Source organism: Acartia tonsa, chromosome 15 (genome assembly GCF_053477335.1).
Source record: "Acartia tonsa isolate MP-2025a chromosome 15, ASM5347733v1, whole genome shotgun sequence".
NCBI lineage: Eukaryota > Metazoa > Arthropoda > Copepoda > Calanoida > Acartiidae > Acartia > Acartia tonsa.
Window position 1 is genome coordinate 277,501 of NC_137274.1, and position 20,000 is coordinate 297,500.

General features: G+C 41.3%; 76 non-coding genes across 76 annotated transcripts in view; 37 read left to right on the top strand and 39 right to left on the bottom strand.

Annotated features, from left to right (window-relative positions):
• Nucleotides 1-234: 234 nt before the first annotated feature.
• On the top strand, nt 235-352 carry LOC145308073 (U5 spliceosomal RNA). Its single transcript, XR_013875905.1, has one exon. It is a non-coding gene; the product is annotated as a U5 spliceosomal RNA (small nuclear RNA).
• Nucleotides 353-868: 516 nt separating this feature from the next.
• Nucleotides 869-987, bottom strand: LOC145308492 (5S ribosomal RNA). The gene has a single exon (XR_013876320.1). It is a non-coding gene; the product is annotated as a 5S ribosomal RNA (ribosomal RNA).
• An 87-nt stretch (nt 988-1,074) lies between these two features.
• On the bottom strand, nt 1,075-1,193 carry LOC145308621 (5S ribosomal RNA). Its single transcript, XR_013876444.1, has one exon. It is a non-coding gene; the product is annotated as a 5S ribosomal RNA (ribosomal RNA).
• Nucleotides 1,194-1,352: 159 nt separating this feature from the next.
• On the bottom strand, nt 1,353-1,425 carry TRNAA-AGC (transfer RNA alanine (anticodon AGC)). Its single transcript has one exon. It is a non-coding gene; the product is annotated as a tRNA-Ala (tRNA).
• Nucleotides 1,426-1,515: 90 nt separating this feature from the next.
• On the bottom strand, nt 1,516-1,634 carry LOC145308407 (5S ribosomal RNA). The gene has a single exon (XR_013876241.1). It is a non-coding gene; the product is annotated as a 5S ribosomal RNA (ribosomal RNA).
• Nucleotides 1,635-1,786: 152 nt separating this feature from the next.
• LOC145308665 (5S ribosomal RNA) lies at nt 1,787-1,905 on the bottom strand. The gene has a single exon (XR_013876487.1). It is a non-coding gene; the product is annotated as a 5S ribosomal RNA (ribosomal RNA).
• A 651-nt stretch (nt 1,906-2,556) lies between these two features.
• Nucleotides 2,557-2,675, bottom strand: LOC145308554 (5S ribosomal RNA). The gene has a single exon (XR_013876379.1). It is a non-coding gene; the product is annotated as a 5S ribosomal RNA (ribosomal RNA).
• A 152-nt stretch (nt 2,676-2,827) lies between these two features.
• On the bottom strand, nt 2,828-2,946 carry LOC145308308 (5S ribosomal RNA). Its single transcript, XR_013876148.1, has one exon. It is a non-coding gene; the product is annotated as a 5S ribosomal RNA (ribosomal RNA).
• A 651-nt stretch (nt 2,947-3,597) lies between these two features.
• On the bottom strand, nt 3,598-3,716 carry LOC145308250 (5S ribosomal RNA). Its single transcript, XR_013876093.1, has one exon. It is a non-coding gene; the product is annotated as a 5S ribosomal RNA (ribosomal RNA).
• Nucleotides 3,717-3,916: 200 nt separating this feature from the next.
• Nucleotides 3,917-3,989, top strand: TRNAK-UUU (transfer RNA lysine (anticodon UUU)). The gene has a single exon. It is a non-coding gene; the product is annotated as a tRNA-Lys (tRNA).
• A 75-nt stretch (nt 3,990-4,064) lies between these two features.
• Nucleotides 4,065-4,136, top strand: TRNAD-GUC (transfer RNA aspartic acid (anticodon GUC)). Its single transcript has one exon. It is a non-coding gene; the product is annotated as a tRNA-Asp (tRNA).
• Nucleotides 4,137-4,226: 90 nt separating this feature from the next.
• Nucleotides 4,227-4,300, bottom strand: TRNAI-AAU (transfer RNA isoleucine (anticodon AAU)). The gene has a single exon. It is a non-coding gene; the product is annotated as a tRNA-Ile (tRNA).
• Nucleotides 4,301-4,437: 137 nt separating this feature from the next.
• Nucleotides 4,438-4,510, top strand: TRNAR-UCU (transfer RNA arginine (anticodon UCU)). The gene has a single exon. It is a non-coding gene; the product is annotated as a tRNA-Arg (tRNA).
• Nucleotides 4,511-4,586: 76 nt separating this feature from the next.
• On the top strand, nt 4,587-4,709 carry TRNAL-CAA (transfer RNA leucine (anticodon CAA)). Its single transcript has 2 exons — nt 4,587-4,624; nt 4,665-4,709. It is a non-coding gene; the product is annotated as a tRNA-Leu (tRNA).
• Nucleotides 4,710-4,765: 56 nt separating this feature from the next.
• TRNAM-CAU (transfer RNA methionine (anticodon CAU)) lies at nt 4,766-4,838 on the bottom strand. The gene has a single exon. It is a non-coding gene; the product is annotated as a tRNA-Met (tRNA).
• Nucleotides 4,839-4,909: 71 nt separating this feature from the next.
• On the bottom strand, nt 4,910-4,981 carry TRNAG-UCC (transfer RNA glycine (anticodon UCC)). Its single transcript has one exon. It is a non-coding gene; the product is annotated as a tRNA-Gly (tRNA).
• A 131-nt stretch (nt 4,982-5,112) lies between these two features.
• On the top strand, nt 5,113-5,185 carry TRNAV-AAC (transfer RNA valine (anticodon AAC)). The gene has a single exon. It is a non-coding gene; the product is annotated as a tRNA-Val (tRNA).
• A 3-nt stretch (nt 5,186-5,188) lies between these two features.
• TRNAE-UUC (transfer RNA glutamic acid (anticodon UUC)) lies at nt 5,189-5,260 on the top strand. The gene has a single exon. It is a non-coding gene; the product is annotated as a tRNA-Glu (tRNA).
• A 103-nt stretch (nt 5,261-5,363) lies between these two features.
• Nucleotides 5,364-5,445, top strand: TRNAS-GCU (transfer RNA serine (anticodon GCU)). Its single transcript has one exon. It is a non-coding gene; the product is annotated as a tRNA-Ser (tRNA).
• An 89-nt stretch (nt 5,446-5,534) lies between these two features.
• On the top strand, nt 5,535-5,618 carry TRNAL-UAA (transfer RNA leucine (anticodon UAA)). Its single transcript has one exon. It is a non-coding gene; the product is annotated as a tRNA-Leu (tRNA).
• A 111-nt stretch (nt 5,619-5,729) lies between these two features.
• On the bottom strand, nt 5,730-5,811 carry TRNAS-UGA (transfer RNA serine (anticodon UGA)). The gene has a single exon. It is a non-coding gene; the product is annotated as a tRNA-Ser (tRNA).
• Nucleotides 5,812-5,919: 108 nt separating this feature from the next.
• Nucleotides 5,920-5,992, top strand: TRNAP-CGG (transfer RNA proline (anticodon CGG)). Its single transcript has one exon. It is a non-coding gene; the product is annotated as a tRNA-Pro (tRNA).
• Nucleotides 5,993-6,036: 44 nt separating this feature from the next.
• TRNAA-CGC (transfer RNA alanine (anticodon CGC)) lies at nt 6,037-6,109 on the bottom strand. Its single transcript has one exon. It is a non-coding gene; the product is annotated as a tRNA-Ala (tRNA).
• A 140-nt stretch (nt 6,110-6,249) lies between these two features.
• On the top strand, nt 6,250-6,321 carry TRNAW-CCA (transfer RNA tryptophan (anticodon CCA)). Its single transcript has one exon. It is a non-coding gene; the product is annotated as a tRNA-Trp (tRNA).
• A 71-nt stretch (nt 6,322-6,392) lies between these two features.
• LOC145308168 (U6 spliceosomal RNA) lies at nt 6,393-6,499 on the top strand. The gene has a single exon (XR_013876007.1). It is a non-coding gene; the product is annotated as a U6 spliceosomal RNA (small nuclear RNA).
• Nucleotides 6,500-6,592: 93 nt separating this feature from the next.
• TRNAA-UGC (transfer RNA alanine (anticodon UGC)) lies at nt 6,593-6,664 on the bottom strand. The gene has a single exon. It is a non-coding gene; the product is annotated as a tRNA-Ala (tRNA).
• Nucleotides 6,665-6,811: 147 nt separating this feature from the next.
• On the top strand, nt 6,812-6,883 carry TRNAT-UGU (transfer RNA threonine (anticodon UGU)). The gene has a single exon. It is a non-coding gene; the product is annotated as a tRNA-Thr (tRNA).
• A 128-nt stretch (nt 6,884-7,011) lies between these two features.
• Nucleotides 7,012-7,091, top strand: TRNAL-UAG (transfer RNA leucine (anticodon UAG)). The gene has a single exon. It is a non-coding gene; the product is annotated as a tRNA-Leu (tRNA).
• Nucleotides 7,092-7,600: 509 nt separating this feature from the next.
• On the bottom strand, nt 7,601-7,690 carry TRNAI-UAU (transfer RNA isoleucine (anticodon UAU)). Its single transcript is given in 2 exon segments — nt 7,601-7,636; nt 7,653-7,690. It is a non-coding gene; the product is annotated as a tRNA-Ile (tRNA).
• Nucleotides 7,691-7,784: 94 nt separating this feature from the next.
• On the bottom strand, nt 7,785-7,857 carry TRNAR-CCU (transfer RNA arginine (anticodon CCU)). Its single transcript has one exon. It is a non-coding gene; the product is annotated as a tRNA-Arg (tRNA).
• A 124-nt stretch (nt 7,858-7,981) lies between these two features.
• TRNAE-CUC (transfer RNA glutamic acid (anticodon CUC)) lies at nt 7,982-8,053 on the bottom strand. Its single transcript has one exon. It is a non-coding gene; the product is annotated as a tRNA-Glu (tRNA).
• Nucleotides 8,054-8,491: 438 nt separating this feature from the next.
• TRNAN-GUU (transfer RNA asparagine (anticodon GUU)) lies at nt 8,492-8,565 on the top strand. The gene has a single exon. It is a non-coding gene; the product is annotated as a tRNA-Asn (tRNA).
• Nucleotides 8,566-8,616: 51 nt separating this feature from the next.
• TRNAR-ACG (transfer RNA arginine (anticodon ACG)) lies at nt 8,617-8,689 on the bottom strand. Its single transcript has one exon. It is a non-coding gene; the product is annotated as a tRNA-Arg (tRNA).
• Nucleotides 8,690-8,774: 85 nt separating this feature from the next.
• TRNAV-CAC (transfer RNA valine (anticodon CAC)) lies at nt 8,775-8,847 on the top strand. The gene has a single exon. It is a non-coding gene; the product is annotated as a tRNA-Val (tRNA).
• A 73-nt stretch (nt 8,848-8,920) lies between these two features.
• Nucleotides 8,921-8,992, top strand: TRNAQ-CUG (transfer RNA glutamine (anticodon CUG)). Its single transcript has one exon. It is a non-coding gene; the product is annotated as a tRNA-Gln (tRNA).
• A 71-nt stretch (nt 8,993-9,063) lies between these two features.
• On the top strand, nt 9,064-9,136 carry TRNAF-GAA (transfer RNA phenylalanine (anticodon GAA)). The gene has a single exon. It is a non-coding gene; the product is annotated as a tRNA-Phe (tRNA).
• A 59-nt stretch (nt 9,137-9,195) lies between these two features.
• TRNAT-CGU (transfer RNA threonine (anticodon CGU)) lies at nt 9,196-9,269 on the bottom strand. Its single transcript has one exon. It is a non-coding gene; the product is annotated as a tRNA-Thr (tRNA).
• A 77-nt stretch (nt 9,270-9,346) lies between these two features.
• Nucleotides 9,347-9,419, bottom strand: TRNAK-CUU (transfer RNA lysine (anticodon CUU)). The gene has a single exon. It is a non-coding gene; the product is annotated as a tRNA-Lys (tRNA).
• A 92-nt stretch (nt 9,420-9,511) lies between these two features.
• Nucleotides 9,512-9,582, top strand: TRNAG-GCC (transfer RNA glycine (anticodon GCC)). The gene has a single exon. It is a non-coding gene; the product is annotated as a tRNA-Gly (tRNA).
• A 56-nt stretch (nt 9,583-9,638) lies between these two features.
• Nucleotides 9,639-9,757, bottom strand: LOC145307945 (5S ribosomal RNA). The gene has a single exon (XR_013875788.1). It is a non-coding gene; the product is annotated as a 5S ribosomal RNA (ribosomal RNA).
• A 66-nt stretch (nt 9,758-9,823) lies between these two features.
• LOC145308248 (5S ribosomal RNA) lies at nt 9,824-9,942 on the bottom strand. Its single transcript, XR_013876091.1, has one exon. It is a non-coding gene; the product is annotated as a 5S ribosomal RNA (ribosomal RNA).
• A 519-nt stretch (nt 9,943-10,461) lies between these two features.
• LOC145307903 (U1 spliceosomal RNA) lies at nt 10,462-10,626 on the top strand. Its single transcript, XR_013875744.1, has one exon. It is a non-coding gene; the product is annotated as a U1 spliceosomal RNA (small nuclear RNA).
• A 267-nt stretch (nt 10,627-10,893) lies between these two features.
• LOC145307976 (U2 spliceosomal RNA) lies at nt 10,894-11,085 on the top strand. The gene has a single exon (XR_013875814.1). It is a non-coding gene; the product is annotated as a U2 spliceosomal RNA (small nuclear RNA).
• A 330-nt stretch (nt 11,086-11,415) lies between these two features.
• Nucleotides 11,416-11,533, top strand: LOC145308074 (U5 spliceosomal RNA). The gene has a single exon (XR_013875906.1). It is a non-coding gene; the product is annotated as a U5 spliceosomal RNA (small nuclear RNA).
• Nucleotides 11,534-12,049: 516 nt separating this feature from the next.
• On the bottom strand, nt 12,050-12,168 carry LOC145308493 (5S ribosomal RNA). The gene has a single exon (XR_013876321.1). It is a non-coding gene; the product is annotated as a 5S ribosomal RNA (ribosomal RNA).
• Nucleotides 12,169-12,255: 87 nt separating this feature from the next.
• LOC145308622 (5S ribosomal RNA) lies at nt 12,256-12,374 on the bottom strand. Its single transcript, XR_013876445.1, has one exon. It is a non-coding gene; the product is annotated as a 5S ribosomal RNA (ribosomal RNA).
• Nucleotides 12,375-12,696: 322 nt separating this feature from the next.
• LOC145308408 (5S ribosomal RNA) lies at nt 12,697-12,815 on the bottom strand. Its single transcript, XR_013876242.1, has one exon. It is a non-coding gene; the product is annotated as a 5S ribosomal RNA (ribosomal RNA).
• Nucleotides 12,816-12,967: 152 nt separating this feature from the next.
• On the bottom strand, nt 12,968-13,086 carry LOC145308666 (5S ribosomal RNA). The gene has a single exon (XR_013876488.1). It is a non-coding gene; the product is annotated as a 5S ribosomal RNA (ribosomal RNA).
• A 651-nt stretch (nt 13,087-13,737) lies between these two features.
• On the bottom strand, nt 13,738-13,856 carry LOC145308556 (5S ribosomal RNA). Its single transcript, XR_013876381.1, has one exon. It is a non-coding gene; the product is annotated as a 5S ribosomal RNA (ribosomal RNA).
• A 152-nt stretch (nt 13,857-14,008) lies between these two features.
• Nucleotides 14,009-14,127, bottom strand: LOC145308309 (5S ribosomal RNA). The gene has a single exon (XR_013876149.1). It is a non-coding gene; the product is annotated as a 5S ribosomal RNA (ribosomal RNA).
• Nucleotides 14,128-14,778: 651 nt separating this feature from the next.
• LOC145308251 (5S ribosomal RNA) lies at nt 14,779-14,897 on the bottom strand. The gene has a single exon (XR_013876094.1). It is a non-coding gene; the product is annotated as a 5S ribosomal RNA (ribosomal RNA).
• Nucleotides 14,898-15,097: 200 nt separating this feature from the next.
• Nucleotides 15,098-15,170, top strand: TRNAK-UUU (transfer RNA lysine (anticodon UUU)). Its single transcript has one exon. It is a non-coding gene; the product is annotated as a tRNA-Lys (tRNA).
• A 75-nt stretch (nt 15,171-15,245) lies between these two features.
• Nucleotides 15,246-15,317, top strand: TRNAD-GUC (transfer RNA aspartic acid (anticodon GUC)). Its single transcript has one exon. It is a non-coding gene; the product is annotated as a tRNA-Asp (tRNA).
• A 90-nt stretch (nt 15,318-15,407) lies between these two features.
• TRNAI-AAU (transfer RNA isoleucine (anticodon AAU)) lies at nt 15,408-15,481 on the bottom strand. Its single transcript has one exon. It is a non-coding gene; the product is annotated as a tRNA-Ile (tRNA).
• Nucleotides 15,482-15,618: 137 nt separating this feature from the next.
• Nucleotides 15,619-15,691, top strand: TRNAR-UCU (transfer RNA arginine (anticodon UCU)). Its single transcript has one exon. It is a non-coding gene; the product is annotated as a tRNA-Arg (tRNA).
• Nucleotides 15,692-15,767: 76 nt separating this feature from the next.
• On the top strand, nt 15,768-15,890 carry TRNAL-CAA (transfer RNA leucine (anticodon CAA)). The gene is made up of 2 exons: nt 15,768-15,805; nt 15,846-15,890. It is a non-coding gene; the product is annotated as a tRNA-Leu (tRNA).
• Nucleotides 15,891-15,946: 56 nt separating this feature from the next.
• Nucleotides 15,947-16,019, bottom strand: TRNAM-CAU (transfer RNA methionine (anticodon CAU)). Its single transcript has one exon. It is a non-coding gene; the product is annotated as a tRNA-Met (tRNA).
• Nucleotides 16,020-16,090: 71 nt separating this feature from the next.
• Nucleotides 16,091-16,162, bottom strand: TRNAG-UCC (transfer RNA glycine (anticodon UCC)). The gene has a single exon. It is a non-coding gene; the product is annotated as a tRNA-Gly (tRNA).
• A 131-nt stretch (nt 16,163-16,293) lies between these two features.
• TRNAV-AAC (transfer RNA valine (anticodon AAC)) lies at nt 16,294-16,366 on the top strand. The gene has a single exon. It is a non-coding gene; the product is annotated as a tRNA-Val (tRNA).
• Nucleotides 16,367-16,369: 3 nt separating this feature from the next.
• On the top strand, nt 16,370-16,441 carry TRNAE-UUC (transfer RNA glutamic acid (anticodon UUC)). Its single transcript has one exon. It is a non-coding gene; the product is annotated as a tRNA-Glu (tRNA).
• A 103-nt stretch (nt 16,442-16,544) lies between these two features.
• On the top strand, nt 16,545-16,626 carry TRNAS-GCU (transfer RNA serine (anticodon GCU)). Its single transcript has one exon. It is a non-coding gene; the product is annotated as a tRNA-Ser (tRNA).
• An 89-nt stretch (nt 16,627-16,715) lies between these two features.
• TRNAL-UAA (transfer RNA leucine (anticodon UAA)) lies at nt 16,716-16,799 on the top strand. The gene has a single exon. It is a non-coding gene; the product is annotated as a tRNA-Leu (tRNA).
• A 110-nt stretch (nt 16,800-16,909) lies between these two features.
• TRNAS-UGA (transfer RNA serine (anticodon UGA)) lies at nt 16,910-16,991 on the bottom strand. Its single transcript has one exon. It is a non-coding gene; the product is annotated as a tRNA-Ser (tRNA).
• Nucleotides 16,992-17,099: 108 nt separating this feature from the next.
• Nucleotides 17,100-17,172, top strand: TRNAP-CGG (transfer RNA proline (anticodon CGG)). Its single transcript has one exon. It is a non-coding gene; the product is annotated as a tRNA-Pro (tRNA).
• A 44-nt stretch (nt 17,173-17,216) lies between these two features.
• On the bottom strand, nt 17,217-17,289 carry TRNAA-CGC (transfer RNA alanine (anticodon CGC)). The gene has a single exon. It is a non-coding gene; the product is annotated as a tRNA-Ala (tRNA).
• Nucleotides 17,290-17,429: 140 nt separating this feature from the next.
• Nucleotides 17,430-17,501, top strand: TRNAW-CCA (transfer RNA tryptophan (anticodon CCA)). Its single transcript has one exon. It is a non-coding gene; the product is annotated as a tRNA-Trp (tRNA).
• A 71-nt stretch (nt 17,502-17,572) lies between these two features.
• Nucleotides 17,573-17,679, top strand: LOC145308169 (U6 spliceosomal RNA). The gene has a single exon (XR_013876009.1). It is a non-coding gene; the product is annotated as a U6 spliceosomal RNA (small nuclear RNA).
• Nucleotides 17,680-17,772: 93 nt separating this feature from the next.
• Nucleotides 17,773-17,844, bottom strand: TRNAA-UGC (transfer RNA alanine (anticodon UGC)). Its single transcript has one exon. It is a non-coding gene; the product is annotated as a tRNA-Ala (tRNA).
• A 147-nt stretch (nt 17,845-17,991) lies between these two features.
• TRNAT-UGU (transfer RNA threonine (anticodon UGU)) lies at nt 17,992-18,063 on the top strand. The gene has a single exon. It is a non-coding gene; the product is annotated as a tRNA-Thr (tRNA).
• Nucleotides 18,064-18,191: 128 nt separating this feature from the next.
• Nucleotides 18,192-18,271, top strand: TRNAL-UAG (transfer RNA leucine (anticodon UAG)). The gene has a single exon. It is a non-coding gene; the product is annotated as a tRNA-Leu (tRNA).
• A 509-nt stretch (nt 18,272-18,780) lies between these two features.
• TRNAI-UAU (transfer RNA isoleucine (anticodon UAU)) lies at nt 18,781-18,870 on the bottom strand. Its single transcript is given in 2 exon segments — nt 18,781-18,816; nt 18,833-18,870. It is a non-coding gene; the product is annotated as a tRNA-Ile (tRNA).
• Nucleotides 18,871-18,964: 94 nt separating this feature from the next.
• Nucleotides 18,965-19,037, bottom strand: TRNAR-CCU (transfer RNA arginine (anticodon CCU)). Its single transcript has one exon. It is a non-coding gene; the product is annotated as a tRNA-Arg (tRNA).
• A 124-nt stretch (nt 19,038-19,161) lies between these two features.
• On the bottom strand, nt 19,162-19,233 carry TRNAE-CUC (transfer RNA glutamic acid (anticodon CUC)). Its single transcript has one exon. It is a non-coding gene; the product is annotated as a tRNA-Glu (tRNA).
• A 449-nt stretch (nt 19,234-19,682) lies between these two features.
• Nucleotides 19,683-19,756, top strand: TRNAN-GUU (transfer RNA asparagine (anticodon GUU)). The gene has a single exon. It is a non-coding gene; the product is annotated as a tRNA-Asn (tRNA).
• Nucleotides 19,757-19,807: 51 nt separating this feature from the next.
• Nucleotides 19,808-19,880, bottom strand: TRNAR-ACG (transfer RNA arginine (anticodon ACG)). Its single transcript has one exon. It is a non-coding gene; the product is annotated as a tRNA-Arg (tRNA).
• Nucleotides 19,881-19,965: 85 nt separating this feature from the next.
• TRNAV-CAC (transfer RNA valine (anticodon CAC)) overlaps nt 19,966-20,000 on the top strand; it is a 73-nt gene continuing 38 nt past the window's right edge. The window contains exon 1 of the tRNA in view: nt 19,966-20,000. This exon is cut by the window's right edge and continues 38 nt beyond it. This is a non-coding gene — a tRNA (tRNA-Val).

Consider the following 20,000-nt stretch of genomic DNA (forward strand, 5'->3'; position numbering starts at 1 on the left):
TTCCTTTATGTAGTTCAATGTTTTAATGCTAGGTGGTGCAAACCCCTAAAGTTGAATGTCATTTAATGGATAATTTTCTGCCTCAAGTTATTCTAGGGGCTTGTGTTTTTTTTGGTGAATAAGCTGAACTTTGACACAATCTCTACATGTCTTTGCTGACAACTACATTAGATTGGTCAATGGAACAAGCCTAACAGCTGCCAAGGATATGGAGCTATTTGTGTTGTTTGAGCATGTCCAGGATCTACCTACAGCACGAATAAATCTTTCGCCTTTTACTAAAGATTTCCGTGTAAGTGGATCATATTGGAATTACATCCAATTTATCTGAAGGCTTTCCATGAGAGAGCCCACTTAAAGAAACATATTACAACAGGCATGTAGGGACAGGATGTCAGGATGTGTTTACCACAAAATATATGACAAATGACAAATAGCCTACGGTAGGAATAACTAAAATTGCAGTTACCATTTGTCTAAACTGACCAAGCTATACTTGCTTGATTCACTTCACTAAAAGGTGTGTACAAGTGAACCAAGGATCACTCAGATATTGTCTTGCCGGGCTGAAGAAAGTCCTTACCTACTGCCAAAGTCTACTTACAGCAAGTCATATTCATCGTTCAGGTGTAAAGCTATATCAATCTGTATTTGGGTTATAAATTGACAGATTTCTGAATAATGATTTTCAGCAAGGGGTTGTGTTATACGAATAGCCAACGAGCATGCCAGCAACGTTGGTTCAGTGGTAGAATGCTCGCCTGCCACGCGGGCGGCCCGGGTTCGATTCCTGGACGTTGCAGCAATTATTTTCTACGTTAACACAACTTTTCTGTTTTCAGTGACAAGATAAGAAAGAAAGATGTAGAGTTTACGACACCAAGTATTCCCAGGCGGTCACCCATCCAAGTACTAACTTGGCCCAATGTTGCTTAACTTCAGTGATCGGACGAGAACTGGTGCTTTCAACATGGTATGGCCGTAGACATAAAGTTACAACATGATTTTCAAACTTGTGTGAGGTTTAGTCAGGTTTGGGCTAGGATTGGTTGGGTCAAAATTCCAAAAATATTGAGCCTACGACACCAAGTATTCCCAGGCGGTCACCCATCCAAGTACTAACTTGGCCCAATGTTGCTTAACTTCAGTGATCAGACGAGAACTGGTGCTTTCAACATAGTATGGCCGTAGACATTTACTCTAAGCAAAGGCTAACTTCTGGTTTATTAAATAACATTCTAATGCAACAAAAAGGTTTAAAGTTTTACTGGTTTAAATTTTCAGACTTTTGTTTTTCTTTGAGTGTTTATTTTTTTGTTTGGTGCTTGTGTAGTAGGGGGATAAATGATACTTGGAGATGCGGGGTATCGATCCCCGTACCTCTCGCATGCTAAGCGAGCGCTCTACCATCTGAGCTACATCCCCTTGGGTTTCACCTTATGTTCTCAGTGATTAGAAATTTCTCTTGGACAAGAAAGAAAAAGAGACAAATTTGAAATATGGATAAAATGTTAGAGCCTACGACACCAAGTATTCCCAGGCGGTCACCCATCCAAGTACTAACTTGGCCCAATGTTGCTTAACTGCAGTGATCGGACGAGAACTGGTGCTTTCAACATGGTATGGCCGTAGACATATATCAACGGAAAATGTGGCGTCAATTAAATGCAAAATGCATTACGAAGAGAAAATGTGGCGTGAAATGAATGCAAAACGTCCAACAGTACAGGAATCTACGGACAAGGAAGAAAAAGAGACAAATTTTGAAATATGGATAAAATGTTAAAGCCTACGACACCAAGTATTCCCAGGCGGTCACCCATCCAAGTACTAACTTGGCCCAATGTTGCTTAACTTCAGTGATCAGACGAGAACTGGTGCTTTCAACATGGTATGGCCGTATACATTTATCAAAGGAAAATGTGGCATAAACTAAATGGAAAATGCATTACCAAGAGAAATTACGTACAGGTATCTACGGTAAATGATTTTAAGTTCTTGATTGGTTTCAGTGATTAGTGGGTTCTCTTTAACCCTGAATAAAGAAGTTTGTGACTGACTAAGACAGACACTCAACCCGAGCGGACTCAAGGTGAGCGAACCATCGAAGCAGAGCTGATACACACCTCTTGTAGAAGTGAATCAAGCAATATTAGCTTGGTCGTTTTAGACAATGATGTAAAGTTACTTGGACAATCATATATTTTTGATATTTGTTAAAGGTCCGACCGGAAAAGTTAATTTTCATAAAATACAAGCACAAAGTAACTAAAATATTAATCCAAATAGGTATGTGTTATACTAAAAGATATCATTTTATCGAACAATAATAGTTGTCAACCCAAAACTCATGCCTTAACACGGAGAAAACAAAGCCTAACTGGGAACTAAATAGAGCTGCCATCTGGTGACAAAAACAGTAACTACACATTATATCATAGTGGTTGCATTGTATAAGGGCTTTAGGTGTAAAAAATGAACATAAGCAGTTGTCTGGTTTACATTTCTCAGACTTTGTTTTTTTTTTCTCAACTTATAAAAAAGGATGAAAAGATTTGCCTACGACACCAAGTATTCCCAGGCGGTCACCCATCCAAGTACTAACTTGGCCCAATGTTGCTTAACTGCAGTGATCGGACGAGAACTGGTGCTTTCAACATGGTATGGCCGTAGACATATATCAACGGAAAATTTGGCGTCAATTAAATGCAAAATGCATTACGAAGAGAAAATGTGGCGTGAAATGAATGCAAAACGTCCAACAGTACAGGAATCTACGGACAAGGAAGAAAAAGAGACAAATTTTGAAATATGGATAAAATGTTAAAGCCTACGACACCAAGTATTCCCAGGCGGTCACCCATCCAAGTACTAACTTGGCCCAATGTTGCTTAACTTCAGTGATCAGACGAGAACTGGTGCTTTCAACATGGTATGGCCGTAGACATTTATCAAAGGAAAATGTGGCATAAACTAAATGGAAAATGCATTACCAAGAGAAATTACGTACAGGTATCTACGGTAAATGATTTTAAGTTCTTGATTGGTTTCAGTAATTAGTGGGTTCTCTTTAACCCTGAATAAAGAAGTTTGTGACTGACTAAGACAGACACTCAACCCGAGCGGACTCAAGGTGAGCGAACCATCGAAGCAGAGCTGATACACACCTCTTGTAGAAGTGAATCAAGCAATATTAGCTTGGTCGTTTTAGACAATGATGTAAAGTTACTTGGACAATCATATATTTTTGATATTTGTTAAAGGTCCGACCGGAAAAGTTAATTTTCATAAAATACAAGCACAAAGTAACTAAAATATTAATCCAAATAGGTATGTGTGATACTAAAAGATATCATTTTATCGAACAATAATAGTTGTCAACCCAAAACTCATGCCTTAACACGGAGAAAACAAAGCCTAACTGGGAACTAAATAGAGCTGCCATCTGGTGACAAAAACAGTAACTACACATTATATCATAGTGGTTGCATTGTATAAGGGCTTTAGGTGTAAAAAATGAACATAAGCAGTTGTCTGGTTTACATTTCTCAGACTTTGTTTTTTTTTTCTCAACTTATAAAAAAGGATGAAAAGATTTGCCTACGACACCAAGTATTCCCAGGCGGTCACCCATCCAAGTACTAACTTGGCCCAATGTTGCTTAACTTCAGTGATCGGACGAGAACTGGTGCTTTCAACATGGTATGGCCGTAGACATTTGACCATGGAAAATGTGACTTATACTAAATGCAAAATGCTACAATACAGGAAAATTATGGAGGGATGATTTATTCTATACAACTCAGGTTGCACTTAACCAAAAATAAACAGAGAGAAAACCAAGCCTACCATGAACTAAAATGCTGCTGCCATCTGGTGAGACAATTTTGTTACTGTAATTTTAGAATAGCATGATGCCCGGGTAGCTCAGTCGGTAGAGCGTTAGGCTTTTAACCTAACGGTCCAGGGTTCGAGCCCCTGCTCGGGCGCTCCCATCTTTTGTTCAAGTCTCCAATCAGTGTGATACGTACGTAGCGACTAGAAAATGGCTGATTTATAAGAATTCCTCGATAGTCTAGTGGTGAGGATCTCCGCCTGTCACGTGGAAGGCCCGGGTTCGATTCCCGGTCGGGGAGAGATAACTTTTTCAACCTTGTGAAATTTCTTTTTTTTACCATTAAATATTTCCGCCACTGCAAACTGTTCAATTTGGTAAAAGTATTATCTGGCCCGTAGGGGGATCGAACCCGTGACCTTCGCGTTATTAGCACGACGCTCTAACCAACTGAGCTAACGGGCCTGACTGACATGATGTGTATAAGTATAAGCACAATACAAAAACTACATACTTTTTTTCTTCTCTACTTGATTTTCTTTTTCTTGCCTTCCATAATGTTTTCTGTCAACAAATGCTACTATTTTCTTTTCTCTAACCAAGTCCCATTAGCGCAGAGGATAGCGCGTTGGACTTCTAATCCAAAGGTCCTGGGTTCGATCCCCAGATGGGATGCTAACATTGCATTTTGGCTAACCTTTTTGGCTTATCAAAACATGGGATTTCTTAATCCGTGAACACTTTATTAACAGTCAGGATGGCCGAGTGGTCTAAGGCGCCAGACTCAAGGACAACTTCCTTGCTCTCTGATAGAGAGTGGATGTGAGAATTCTGGTCCTCGATGAGGGCGTGGGTTCGAATCCCACTTCTGACAAAACTATTTTTTCACATTTTTTCAAAACACAACCAGGAGATGAAAAAATGTTTGCCTGCCCCCGGTGAGGCTCGAACTCACGGCCTTCAGATTATGAGACTGACGCGCTGCCTACTGCGCTACGGAGGCTTGTTGGCAATATAGGATTACTACACTTTTTAAATGTACAAAAATGTACTCCTAGGCAACACAGATGAAAATGCGTCAGCCGGGAATCGAACCCGGGTCAACTGCTTGGAAGGCAGCTATGCTCACCACTATACCACTGACGCTTATTGTACAGGACTATAATGTACTCAAAAGTGAAAACCACAAATACATTTTTGCCTAGTAACTAGCACACTTTAGTCAGGAGTTTAAAGAAAAAAATTATGGCAATAAAGCTGTCTATCTGATGTAACAAGTTTCCGTGGTGTAGCGGTTATCACATCTGCCTAACACGCAGAAGGTCTCCGGTTCGATCCCGGACGGAAACAGAATCCCACGTGGTCTAACGGCTAGGATATCTGGCTTTCACCCAGGAGGCCCGGGTTCAACTCCCGGCGTGGGAAGTCTTTTGACACGAGTGATGCAATATTTACTTTGTTGTTTTTGTGTTTGTTGTTGTTGTTGTTATGTATGCTTTGCAAGTAATCTAGCTTAATCTCTTTCACAGACGAGGTGGCCGAGTGGTTAAGGCGTTGGACTGCTAATCCAATGGGCTCTGCCCGCGTGGGTTCGAATCCCATCTTCGTCGCGAGAATTATTTTGTGGAGCTTTGCTAAATCAGTGCTTGTCAGTCGTGATTTCATGCGTTTTGCAATGAGTGCCGCATTGTGGCAACCTGTCAGGTTGGCCGAGTGGTCTAAGGCGTGAGATTTAAGCTCTCATAATCGTAAGATTGCGTGGGTTCGAACCCCACACCTGACAAAAGACTTATTTTAACACTATACCAGGAAGGCCATGTGAGTTGCAAGGTAACTTTCTGGTTTTGCAAAAAAAAAATGAATAAAACACTAGAAACTAACAAAATCTGTAATTCGCAGCCGGCAGGATTCGAACCTGCGCGGGGAAACCCCATTGGATTTCAAGTCCAACGCCTTAACCACTCGGCCACGACTGCTGGCTCTGGCAGACGGCCATCCATCAATCCAGGATCACAGCTGGAAGCAATCGGCAGGTAAATTGATGAATTACAGGTTGCTACTGACAGTTAACAGGGCACAAGCCAGGCTTGATGGTCTAGGCGGCATGATTCTCGCTTCGGGTGCGAGAGGTCCCGGGTTCAACTCCCGGTCAAGCCCATGGTTTTGCCTAATACTTTTGAAAATTGAAAAGAAAAAAAATTTGGAGTCGTCGGGATTTGAACCCGAGACCTTCTAAATGCGAATCAGACGCTCTACCAGCTGAGCTACGACCCCTGGTCTCCATCATAGGGGCCGGACGAAAGCAGCGCCTTTTTTCTATTGGTCGCTTGCATTGTATAGTGGATAGAAAAAAGGGAAAAAAAGACTTTCCTTTAGTTTTGCATGAATTCAAAGTTGCAGCAATTCAAACATCTGACTCTGTGGCGCAACGGTAGCGCGTCTGACTCCAGATCAGAAGGCTGCGTGTTCAAATCACGTCAGGGTCAACAGAATTGTTTTTTTGCAATTTGTGTAACAAATGCTGATCTTTATGGACAACTAAATTCTATTCTCAAATGTACTTGCTTCGGCAGTACATATACTAAAATTGGAACGATACAGAGAAGATTAGCATGGCCCCTGCGCAAGGATGACACGCAAAATCGTGAAGCGTTCCACATTTTTGTGTCCGCATAACCCCATACAAATATTTTTTCACTAAAGTACTCATTTTGAACAACAGACAACTTCAAAGAAATAACAAAAATCATTGATAATTGGAGATGCCGGGGATCGAACCCGGGGCCTCATACATGCAAAGCATGCGCTCTACCACTGAGCTACATCCCCCTGTTGAATGCATGAGCTGACTAATACTCAAATGAATCTTTTAGCAATTTCAAAGTCTTTAACACAAGGTGCCAACCGCAATGGCTTAGGTTAGGTTAGGTTAGGCTAGGTTAGGCTAGGTTTAAATTGTGCCACGTGAACAGGCAAGCCTCTATAGCTCAGTGGCAGAGCACTGGTCTTGTAAACCAGGGGTCGAGAGTTCAATCCTCTCTGGAGGCAGTTAATTTTGTAAAATCACTCACTGGAAAAACAAATTTTTTTTTAGGTGTTTGATGCTTTTACACAGTAAGGCTGAAAAAAAAACTTAAGAAACAATTTTTCTTATTCGCACAACTGCCAGCACAACAGGCAGTTTGGCCGAGTGGTCTAAGGCGCTGGTTTTAGGCACCAGTCCGCAAGGGCGTGGGTTCGAATCCCACAGCTGTCAAAAATTTATTTTAGTAATAACTCGGTTACTATGAATTACAATTACAATTTAGTATCCTTCTGCCTTTCTAGATCAGATAAGATTCATCATTCTTGAGTGTACATACATAAACAATGAAATCAAAAGTTTCAAAGATTTTTACAAAACACATTGGAGGATTTTTCATGGCATAATTTAAATCACAAATCTTTATACATTTATATGGTTATTCAGTCAATTTTATCGAATTTGTTATTAACTTGATAGATTTAAAACAGTAGTAAAAAGAAAATACCAATCTATCTATATTCTTTAACAAACTTTTTTCCTTGATTGATTGTTGGTTAGTAAAGCATAGTTACAAAAAATTTTTGAAATCGAACCACAGTACCTGTATTTGATATTATGAGGTACTGCTAGAGAATATTTTAGTATTTTGGTAAGATAAAATGCTTTGATTAAGTAAAAAAAAATTTATTTTTGCTCTTTTCGTGGAAGACCCTGCCAGGTTTAAGGGTTGAAAAAGTGCTTGCTCTAGGTGAGGCTCGAACTCACAACCCCGGCATAACTTGTTGTACTGTCTATAAGTACCGTGCGCTAACCGATTGCGCCACTAGAGCAGCTTGCTTTCACTTTCCATATTTGCTACTACACTGCCTTCAAGAAACCTTGGAAGCACTGCAACCAAAACAACTTTTGCTAAAAAGATAATGTTACCCACGGCGAGACTCGAACTCGCAATCTTCGGTTTAGGAGACCGACGCCTTATCCATTAGGCCACGCAGGCTTGGTGTCACCCTGGCTGAAAAGTAAAAACTTAGAAATATCCAATTCTCTATCTTTTTTATCTCCTTTTTTTTTTGGATCGGGGATGTTGATATAATTACTTGGGGGTTCGACAAAATGTATTTTTCCGTTACCGGGAATCGAACCCGGGCCTGCTGGGTGAGAGCCAGCTATCCTAACCACTAGACCATAACGGAAGCTGGCGTAATTATACCCAAAATTAAACATGAAAAAAATTGCAATTCAACTGGTACATTGTGACAGAAATTGATATGATTGTTGACTGGAACCGTGGCGAGGTTCTGTAATCCTGCTACTGGGAGGTCAGAGTTTGGGATGGTTTGAGGCAGGGAACGCCTGGTTACCATTGAAACACGTTGAATTGGCGTCCGCACTAAGCCTGGCATCAACATGGCCACCTAGGGGGAGTCCTAGGTGATCAGGTTGCTTAATGAGGGGCGGATTGGGCCAGAGGGGAAACCCAGCAGCCAGTCGGTCAGTAGTCGGACCGCGCTAATGAGTGTTCGGTGGTAATTAGCCCTACCAACATAAGTAAACCAATCTTTTTTTGTTTTTATATTTTAAGGCTCCATAGAATAATATTAAAAATAATGTAATGTTATTAGCTTGTATCAGCCTCCGTGGCGCAATCGGCTAGCGCGTTCGGCTGTTAACCGAAAGGTTGGTGGTTCGAGCCCACCCGGGGGCGACTTATTTTATAGCAATTTTCTTTAATAGCCAAACGAATCTTTAAAATTTTCGATCTCGGCAGGATTCGAACCTGCAATCTTCTGATCCGTAGTCAGACGCGTTATCCGTTGCGCCACGAGACCTGGCTTAACTTAATGACGTGGCTTTGTAGTTGCACATTTTATGTCTGTTTGTTATGTATCTTGGCTTGGTTTCTTAGTTGACAATGGTTCCTTAGTGTAGTGGTTATCACGTGTCCTTCACACGGACAAGGTCGCCGGTTCGATCCCGGCAGGAACCATTACATAAGGTTTTTTTTCTTTTCTTTTTATACAAAATTTTTTTTTACCCTTTGGAGTTTGGATCTGCATCAAGGTCCTATGGTGTAATGGTTAGCACTCTGGACTCTGAATCCAGCGATCCGAGTTCAAATCTCGGTAGGACCTAAACTTTTTAGAGTCATGTAAAAGTGATCTTTTTTCCATCTTGACCAAGATAAGCAACATCATTTTAACTAGCCGTGATAGCTCAGTTGGGAGAGCGTTAGACTGAAGATCTAAAGGTCCCCGGTTCGATCCCGGGTCGCGGCATTTTTGCAAATCTTTACCCTATGTATGTGTAGCCATGGATAGTAGTAATAAAAGGATCAAGGCACCACCGAGAGTCGAACTCGGGATCTCCTGTTTACGAGACAGGCGCTTTAACCAACTAAGCCATGGCGCCTGAATTACCCTATTGTCAGTATATCACGAAACAAATTCAAATATATTTTTAAAAACTGTTCCATTTAAAAAAAAATTCGCCCAACGTGGGGCTCGAACCCACGACCCTGAGATTAAGAGTCTCATGCTCTACCGACTGAGCTAGCCGGGCTATGTTGGCTGCCAGGGCTCTGCACTTTGTATGGTTGGTCTTTGCAATAGGTACACAAAAACTAACTACACGAATATCATGAGAGCAAGCCAGCAACGTTGGTTCAGTGGTAGAATGCTCGCCTGCCACGCGGGCGGCCCGGGTTCGATTCCCGGACGTTGCAGCAATCATTTTCTACAGTATCACAACTTTTTTGAGGCAATTTTTGAAAAAAGGATAAGCCTACGACACCAAGTATTCCCAGGCGGTCACCCATCCAAGTACTAACTTGGCCCAATGTTGCTTAACTTCAGTGATCGGACGAGAACTGGTGCTTTCAACATGGTATGGCCGTAGACATTAATTGTGTGGGGTTTAGTTAGGTTTGGGCTAGGATTGTTTGGGTCAAAATTCCAAAAATGTTAGGTCTACGACACCAAGTATTCCCAGGCGGTCACCCATCCAAGTACTAACTTGGCCCAATGTTGCTTAACTTCAGTGATCGGACGAGAACTGGTGCTTTCAACATGGTATGGCCGTAGACATTTGGCAAGGCATTTTCACATTATAATGTGGATATTACCATACCATCCTTCTGTATGGTTTGTTGCGTTGCGACCAGTGCTAACTCTTGGTAATCTTGTTATAACAAGTGACAGTTTGCATCTTGTAATTGTCTAAACTGACCAAGCTAAATTTGCTTGATTCACTTCACTAAGAGGTGTGTATAGATCCAGTGGTTGCAGTGTGAACTGTAATGCTATTTCTGTCAGAGCTGATGATAGCTCACTATCTACAATAGGAATGCATAACCTGTGAAGTAGCAAACATGTATATTATGTAGTCAATAATTTGGCCTCTAGGTGTCGCATTTGTTTCAATGGAAGACCTCCTACCGAAGGTTTCATCAACAAAGTATGTCACCAACTATTTGAAAAAGTATAAATATAGCATTTCTGAGGGGACACTTCAACTGAATCATGTTTTGTGTAAAGTCGTGGAGCTGGTCAGCAAAATATCTATAGTCTTTGTCACCCATACACTGAAATCGACTCTTTCCCTCATACTTACCTGGCGTGGAGGTTAACCATGATCACTAAGGTGGTTCCTCTAGGGTGAGGCTGTGCCATTGCACTCAGGCATGGCTGACCCCTACGATTACCCCAAATGTGGGTAACTCGAACGCACAATTTTTGGTAGTTGGGGACTGCGTTCGCGCATCCCCTAATAAATGCAGAACAGACAACAGAATTAGAATGTTTAACTTAACCATCTAGTTCAAATTTTACACACCAGGAATTGCTAAACTTTGTGTAGTTGGCCAGAAAAAGGCTTCTATCGAAGCCCAATTTAAAGTAAAGTCTTTGCTTTGAACTAGGCAGATTGACTATACTCTCTCTAACAATGATTAGGCAGCCTGCATGCCAATCTTTTGCCAGACAGTACCATAGTCAGGTTATGACTCTAAGGTAGTATACTGGAACTATTCTTTGGCATCGCTTCTCGGCCTTTTGGCTAAGATCAAAGTGTAGTATCTGTTCTTATCAGCTTAATATCTGATACGGGGACCATGTGTCCCCTTTGATATTAAACTCATTTTTGTTAGGGGATGAGGACTTGGAGCTTGCTCCAGCCTTATCACGGGTTGGCCTGGTATTGCAGTACCACCAGGATCGGCCCACTTGTCCCCACTTCTAAACTGGACCACTCAATACATTGTGTACAACCTGTATCAAGTTTGCACAAGTCAACAAGCATGCTGCCAAAAGCACAATGGCTCCACTTCCTTTATGTAGTTCAATGTTTTAATGCTAGGTGGTGCAAACCCCTAAAGTTGAATGTCATTTAATGGATAATTTTCTGCCTCAAGTTATTCTAGGGGCTTGTGTTTTTTTTGGTGAATAAGCTGAACTTTGACACAATCTCTACATGTCTTTGCTGACAACTACATTAGATTGGTCAATGGAACAAGCCTAACAGCTGCCAAGGATATGGAGCTATTTGTGTTGTTTGAGCATGTCCAGGATCTACCTACAGCACGAATAAATCTTTCGCCTTTTACTAAAGATTTCCGTGTAAGTGGATCATATTGGAATTACATCCAATTTATCTGAAGGCTTTCCATGAGAGAGCCCACTTAAAGAAACATATTACAACAGGCATGTAGGGACAGGATGTCAGGATGTGTTTACCACAAAATATATGACAAATGACAAATAGCCTACGGTAGGAATAACTAAAATTGCAGTTACCATTTGTCTAAACTGACCAAGCTATACTTGCTTGATTCACTTCACTAAAAGGTGTGTACAAGTGAACCAAGGATCACTCAGATATTGTCTTGCCGGGCTGAAGAAAGTCCTTACCTACTGCCAAAGTCTACTTACAGCAAGTCATATTCATCGTTCAGGTGTAAAGCTATATCAATCTGTATTTGGGTTATAAATTGACAGATTTCTGAATAATGATTTTCAGCAAGGGGTTGTGTTATACGAATAGCCAACGAGCATGCCAGCAACGTTGGTTCAGTGGTAGAATGCTCGCCTGCCACGCGGGCGGCCCGGGTTCGATTCCTGGACGTTGCAGCAATTATTTTCTACGTTAACACAACTTTTCTGTTTTCAGTGACAAGATAAGAAAGAAAGATGTAGAGTTTACGACACCAAGTATTCCCAGGCGGTCACCCATCCAAGTACTAACTTGGCCCAATGTTGCTTAACTTCAGTGATCGGACGAGAACTGGTGCTTTCAACATGGTATGGCCGTAGACATAAAGTTACAACATGATTTTCAAACTTGTGTGAGGTTTAGTCAGGTTTGGGCTAGGATTGGTTGGGTCAAAATTCCAAAAATATTGAGCCTACGACACCAAGTATTCCCAGGCGGTCACCCATCCAAGTACTAACTTGGCCCAATGTTGCTTAACTTCAGTGATCAGACGAGAACTGGTGCTTTCAACATAGTATGGCCGTAGACATTTACTCTAAGCAAAGGCTAACTTCTGGTTTATTAAATAACATTCTAATGCAACAAAAAGGTTTAAAGTTTTACTGGTTTAAATTTTCAGACTTTTGTTTTTCTTTGAGTGTTTATTTTTTTGTTTGGTGCTTGTGTAGTAGGGGGATAAATGATACTTGGAGATGCGGGGTATCGATCCCCGTACCTCTCGCATGCTAAGCGAGCGCTCTACCATCTTAGCTACATCCCCTTGGGTTTCACCTTATGTTCTCAGTGATTAGAAATTTCTCTTGGACAAGAAAGAAAAAGAGACAAATTTGAAATATGGATAAAATGTTAGAGCCTACGACACCAAGTATTCCCAGGCGGTCACCCATCCAAGTACTAACTTGGCCCAATGTTGCTTAACTGCAGTGATCGGACGAGAACTGGTGCTTTCAACATGGTATGGCCGTAGACATATATCAACGGAAAATGTGGCGTCAATTAAATGCAAAATGCATTACGAAGAGAAAATGTGGCGTGAAATGAATGCAAAACGTCCAACAGTACAGGAATCTACGGACAAGGAAGAAAAAGAGACAAATTTTGAAATATGGATAAAATGTTAAAGCCTACGACACCAAGTATTCCCAGGCGGTCACCCATCCAAGTACTAACTTGGCCCAATGTTGCTTAACTTCAGTGATCAGACGAGAACTGGTGCTTTCAACATGGTATGGCCGTATACATTTATCAAAGGAAAATGTGGCATAAACTAAATGGAAAATGCATTACCAAGAGAAATTACGTACAGGTATCTACGGTAAATGATTTTAAGTTCTTGATTGGTTTCAGTGATTAGTGGGTTCTCTTTAACCCTGAATAAAGAAGTTTGTGACTGACTAAGACAGACACTCAACCCGAGCGGACTCAAGGTGAGCGAACCATCGAAGCAGAGCTGATACACACCTCTTGTAGAAGTGAATCAAGCAATATTAGCTTGGTCGTTTTAGACAATGATGTAAAGTTACTTGGACAATCATATATTTTTGATATTTGTTAAAGGTCCGACCGGAAAAGTTAATTTTCATAAAATACAAGCACAAAGTAACTAAAATATTAATCCAAATAGGTATGTGTGATACTAAAAGATATCATTTTATCGAACAATAATAGTTGTCAACCCAAAACTCATGCCTTAACACGGAGAAAACAAAGCCTAACTGGGAACTAAATAGAGCTGCCATCTGGTGACAAAAACAGTAACTACACATTATATCATAGTGGTTGCATTGTATAAGGGCTTTAGGTGTAAAAAATGAACATAAGCAGTTGTCTGGTTTACATTTCTCAGACTTTGTTTTTTTTTTCTCAACTTATAAAAAAGGATGAAAAGATTTGCCTACGACACCAAGTATTCCCAGGCGGTCACCCATCCAAGTACTAACTTGGCCCAATGTTGCTTAACTGCAGTGATCGGACGAGAACTGGTGCTTTCAACATGGTATGGCCGTAGACATATATCAACGGAAAATTTGGCGTCAATTAAATGCAAAATGCATTACGAAGAGAAAATGTGGCGTGAAATGAATGCAAAACGTCCAACAGTACAGGAATCTACGGACAAGGAAGAAAAAGAGACAAATTTTGAAATATGGATAAAATGTTAAAGCCTACGACACCAAGTATTCCCAGGCGGTCACCCATCCAAGTACTAACTTGGCCCAATGTTGCTTAACTTCAGTGATCAGACGAGAACTGGTGCTTTCAACATGGTATGGCCGTAGACATTTATCAAAGGAAAATGTGGCATAAACTAAATGGAAAATGCATTACCAAGAGAAATTACGTACAGGTATCTACGGTAAATGATTTTAAGTTCTTGATTGGTTTCAGTAATTAGTGGGTTCTCTTTAACCCTGAATAAAGAAGTTTGTGACTGACTAAGACAGACACTCAACCCGAGCGGACTCAAGGTGAGCGAACCATCGAAGCAGAGCTGATACACACCTCTTGTAGAAGTGAATCAAGCAATATTAGCTTGGTCGTTTTAGACAATGATGTAAAGTTACTTGGACAATCATATATTTTTGATATTTGTTAAAGGTCCGACCGGAAAAGTTAATTTTCATAAAATACAAGCACAAAGTAACTAAAATATTAATCCAAATAGGTATGTGTGATACTAAAAGATATCATTTTATCGAACAATAATAGTTGTCAACCCAAAACTCATGCCTTAACACGGAGAAAACAAAGCCTAACTGGGAACTAAATAGAGCTGCCATCTGGTGACAAAAACAGTAACTACACATTATATCATAGTGGTTGCATTGTATAAGGGCTTTAGGTGTAAAAAATGAACATAAGCAGTTGTCTGGTTTACATTTCTCAGACTTTGTTTTTTTTTTCTCAACTTATAAAAAAGGATGAAAAGATTTGCCTACGACACCAAGTATTCCCAGGCGGTCACCCATCCAAGTACTAACTTGGCCCAATGTTGCTTAACTTCAGTGATCGGACGAGAACTGGTGCTTTCAACATGGTATGGCCGTAGACATTTGACCATGGAAAATGTGACTTATACTAAATGCAAAATGCTACAATACAGGAAAATTATGGAGGGATGATTTATTCTATACAACTCAGGTTGCACTTAACCAAAAATAAACAGAGAGAAAACCAAGCCTACCATGAACTAAAATGCTGCTGCCATCTGGTGAGACAATTTTGTTACTGTAATTTTAGAATAGCATGATGCCCGGGTAGCTCAGTCGGTAGAGCGTTAGGCTTTTAACCTAACGGTCCAGGGTTCGAGCCCCTGCTCGGGCGCTCCCATCTTTTGTTCAAGTCTCCAATCAGTGTGATACGTACGTAGCGACTAGAAAATGGCTGATTTATAAGAATTCCTCGATAGTCTAGTGGTGAGGATCTCCGCCTGTCACGTGGAAGGCCCGGGTTCGATTCCCGGTCGGGGAGAGATAACTTTTTCAACCTTGTGAAATTTCTTTTTTTTACCATTAAATATTTCCGCCACTGCAAACTGTTCAATTTGGTAAAAGTATTATCTGGCCCGTAGGGGGATCGAACCCGTGACCTTCGCGTTATTAGCACGACGCTCTAACCAACTGAGCTAACGGGCCTGACTGACATGATGTGTATAAGTATAAGCACAATACAAAAACTACATACTTTTTTTCTTCTCTACTTGATTTTCTTTTTCTTGCCTTCCATAATGTTTTCTGTCAACAAATGCTACTATTTTCTTTTCTCTAACCAAGTCCCATTAGCGCAGAGGATAGCGCGTTGGACTTCTAATCCAAAGGTCCTGGGTTCGATCCCCAGATGGGATGCTAACATTGCATTTTGGCTAACCTTTTTGGCTTATCAAAACATGGGATTTCTTAATCCGTGAACACTTTATTAACAGTCAGGATGGCCGAGTGGTCTAAGGCGCCAGACTCAAGGACAACTTCCTTGCTCTCTGATAGAGAGTGGATGTGAGAATTCTGGTCCTCGATGAGGGCGTGGGTTCGAATCCCACTTCTGACAAAACTATTTTTTCACATTTTTTCAAAACACAACCAGGAGATGAAAAAATGTTTGCCTGCCCCCGGTGAGGCTCGAACTCACGGCCTTCAGATTATGAGACTGACGCGCTGCCTACTGCGCTACGGAGGCTTGTTGGCAATATAGGATTACTACACTTTTTAAATGTACAAAAATGTACTCCTAGGCAACACAGATGAAAATGCGTCAGCCGGGAATCGAACCCGGGTCAACTGCTTGGAAGGCAGCTATGCTCACCACTATACCACTGACGCTTATTGTACAGGACTATAATGTACTCAAAAGTGAAAACCACAAATACATTTTTGCCTAGTAACTAGCACACTTTAGTCAGGAGTTTAAAGAAAAAAATTATGGCAATAAAGCTGTCTATCTGATGTAACAAGTTTCCGTGGTGTAGCGGTTATCACATCTGCCTAACACGCAGAAGGTCTCCGGTTCGATCCCGGACGGAAACAGAATCCCACGTGGTCTAACGGCTAGGATATCTGGCTTTCACCCAGGAGGCCCGGGTTCAACTCCCGGCGTGGGAAGTCTTTTGACACGAGTGATGCAATATTTACTTTGTTGTTTTTGTGTTTGTTGTTGTTGTTGTTATGTATGCTTTGCAAGTAATCTAGCTTAATCTCTTTCACAGACGAGGTGGCCGAGTGGTTAAGGCGTTGGACTGCTAATCCAATGGGCTCTGCCCGCGTGGGTTCGAATCCCATCTTCGTCGCGAGAATTATTTTGTGGAGCTTTGCTAAATCAGTGCTTGTCAGTCGTGATTTCATGCGTTTTGCAATGAGTGCCGCATTGTGGCAACCTGTCAGGTTGGCCGAGTGGTCTAAGGCGTGAGATTTAAGCTCTCATAATCGTAAGATTGCGTGGGTTCGAACCCCACACCTGACAAAAGACTTATTTTAACACTATACCAGGAAGGCCATGTGAGTTGCAAGGTAACTTTCTGGTTTTGCAAAAAAAAATGAATAAAACACTAGAAACTAACAAAATCTGTAATTCGCAGCCGGCAGGATTCGAACCTGCGCGGGGAAACCCCATTGGATTTCAAGTCCAACGCCTTAACCACTCGGCCACGACTGCTGGCTCTGGCAGACGGCCATCCATCAATCCAGGATCACAGCTGGAAGCAATCGGCAGGTAAATTGATGAATTACAGGTTGCTACTGACAGTTAACAGGGCACAAGCCAGGCTTGATGGTCTAGGCGGCATGATTCTCGCTTCGGGTGCGAGAGGTCCCGGGTTCAACTCCCGGTCAAGCCCATGGTTTTGCCTAATACTTTTGAAAATTGAAAAGAAAAAAAATTTGGAGTCGTCGGGATTTGAACCCGAGACCTTCTAAATGCGAATCAGACGCTCTACCAGCTGAGCTACGACCCCTGGTCTCCATCATAGGGGCCGGACGAAAGCAGCGCCTTTTTTCTATTGGTCGCTTGCATTGTATAGTGGATAGAAAAAAGGGAAAAAAAGACTTTCCTTTAGTTTTGCATGAATTCAAAGTTGCAGCAATTCAAACATCTGACTCTGTGGCGCAACGGTAGCGCGTCTGACTCCAGATCAGAAGGCTGCGTGTTCAAATCACGTCAGGGTCAACAGAATTGTTTTTTTGCAATTTGTGTAACAAATGCTGATCTTTATGGACAACTAAATTCTATTCTCAAATGTACTTGCTTCGGCAGTACATATACTAAAATTGGAACGATACAGAGAAGATTAGCATGGCCCCTGCGCAAGGATGACACGCAAAATCGTGAAGCGTTCCACATTTTTGTGTCCGCATAACCCCATACAAATATTTTTTCACTAAAGTACTCATTTTGAACAACAGACAACTTCAAAGAAATAACAAAAATCATTGATAATTGGAGATGCCGGGGATCGAACCCGGGGCCTCATACATGCAAAGCATGCGCTCTACCACTGAGCTACATCCCCCTGTTGAATGCATGAGCTGACTAATACTCAAATGAATCTTTTAGCAATTTCAAAGTCTTTAACACAAGGTGCCAACCGCAATGGCTTAGGTTAGGTTAGGTTAGGCTAGGTTAGGCTAGGTTTAAATTGTGCCACGTGAACAGGCAAGCCTCTATAGCTCAGTGGCAGAGCACTGGTCTTGTAAACCAGGGGTCGAGAGTTCAATCCTCTCTGGAGGCAGTTAATTTTGTAAAATCACTCACTGGAAAAACAAATTTTTTTTTAGGTGTTTGATGCTTTTACACAGTAAGGCTGAAAAAAAAACTTAAGAAACAATTTTTCTTATTCGCACAACTGCCAGCACAACAGGCAGTTTGGCCGAGTGGTCTAAGGCGCTGGTTTTAGGCACCAGTCCGCAAGGGCGTGGGTTCGAATCCCACAGCTGTCAAAAATTTATTTTAGTAATAACTCGGTTACTATGAATTACAATTACAATTTAGTATCCTTCTGCCTTTCTAGATCAGATAAGATTCATCATTCTTGAGTGTACATACATAAACAATGAAATCAAAAGTTTCAAAGATTTTTACAAAACACATTGGAGGATTTTTCATGGCATAATTTAAATCACAAATCTTTATACATTTATATGGTTATTCAGTCAATTTTATCGAATTTGTTATTAACTTGATAGATTTAAAACAGTAGTAAAAAGAAAATACCAATCTATCTATATTCTTTAACAAACTTTTTTCCTTGATTGATTGTTGGTTAGTAAAGCATAGTTACAAAAAATTTTTGAAATCGAACCACAGTACCTGTATTTGATATTATGAGGTACTGCTAGAGAATATTTTAGTATTTTGGTAAGATAAAATGCTTTGATTAAGTAAAAAAAAATTTATTTTTGCTCTTTTCGTGGAAGACCCTGCCAGGTTTAAGGGTTGAAAAAGTGCTTGCTCTAGGTGAGGCTCGAACTCACAACCCCGGCATAACTTGTTGTACTGTCTATAAGTACCGTGCGCTAACCGATTGCGCCACTAGAGCAGCTTGCTTTCACTTTCCATATTTGCTACTACACTGCCTTCAAGAAACCTTGGAAGCACTGCAACCAAAACAACTTTTGCTAAAAAGATAATGTTACCCACGGCGAGACTCGAACTCGCAATCTTCGGTTTAGGAGACCGACGCCTTATCCATTAGGCCACGCAGGCTTGGTGTCACCCTGGCTGAAAAGTAAAAACTTAGAAATATCCAATTCTCTATCTTTTTTATCTCCTTTTTTTTTTGGATCGGGGATGTTGATATAATTACTTGGGGGTTCGACAAAATGTATTTTTCCGTTACCGGGAATCGAACCCGGGCCTGCTGGGTGAGAGCCAGCTATCCTAACCACTAGACCATAACGGAAGCTGGCGTAATTATACCCAAAATTAAACATGAAAAAAATTGCAATTCAACTGGTACATTGTGACAGAAATTGATATGATTGTTGACTGGAACCGTGGCGAGGTTCTGTAATCCTGCTACTGGGAGGTCAGAGTTTGGGATGGTTTGAGGCAGGGAACGCCTGGTTACCATTGAAACACGTTGAATTGGCGTCCGCACTAAGCCTGGCATCAACATGGCCACCTAGGGGGAGTCCTAGGTGATCAGGTTGCTTAATGAGGGGCGGATTGGGCCAGAGGGGAAACCCAGCAGCCAAGAGCTTCCGTGTCGGTCAGTAGTCGGACCGCGCTAATGAGTGTTCGGTGGTAATTAGCCCTACCAACATAAGTAAACCAATCTTTTTTTGTTTTTATATTTTAAGGCTCCATAGAATAATATTAAAAATAATGTAATGTTATTAGCTTGTATCAGCCTCCGTGGCGCAATCGGCTAGCGCGTTCGGCTGTTAACCGAAAGGTTGGTGGTTCGAGCCCACCCGGGGGCGACTTATTTTATAGCAATTTTCTTTAATAGCCAAACGAATCTTTAAAATTTTCGATCTCGGCAGGATTCGAACCTGCAATCTTCTGATCCGTAGTCAGACGCGTTATCCGTTGCGCCACGAGACCTGGCTTAACTTAATGACGTGGCTTTGTAGTTGCACATTTTATGTCTGTTTGTTATGTATCTTGGCTTGGTTTCTTAGTTGACAATGGTTCCTTAGTGTAGTGGTTATCACGTGTCCTTCA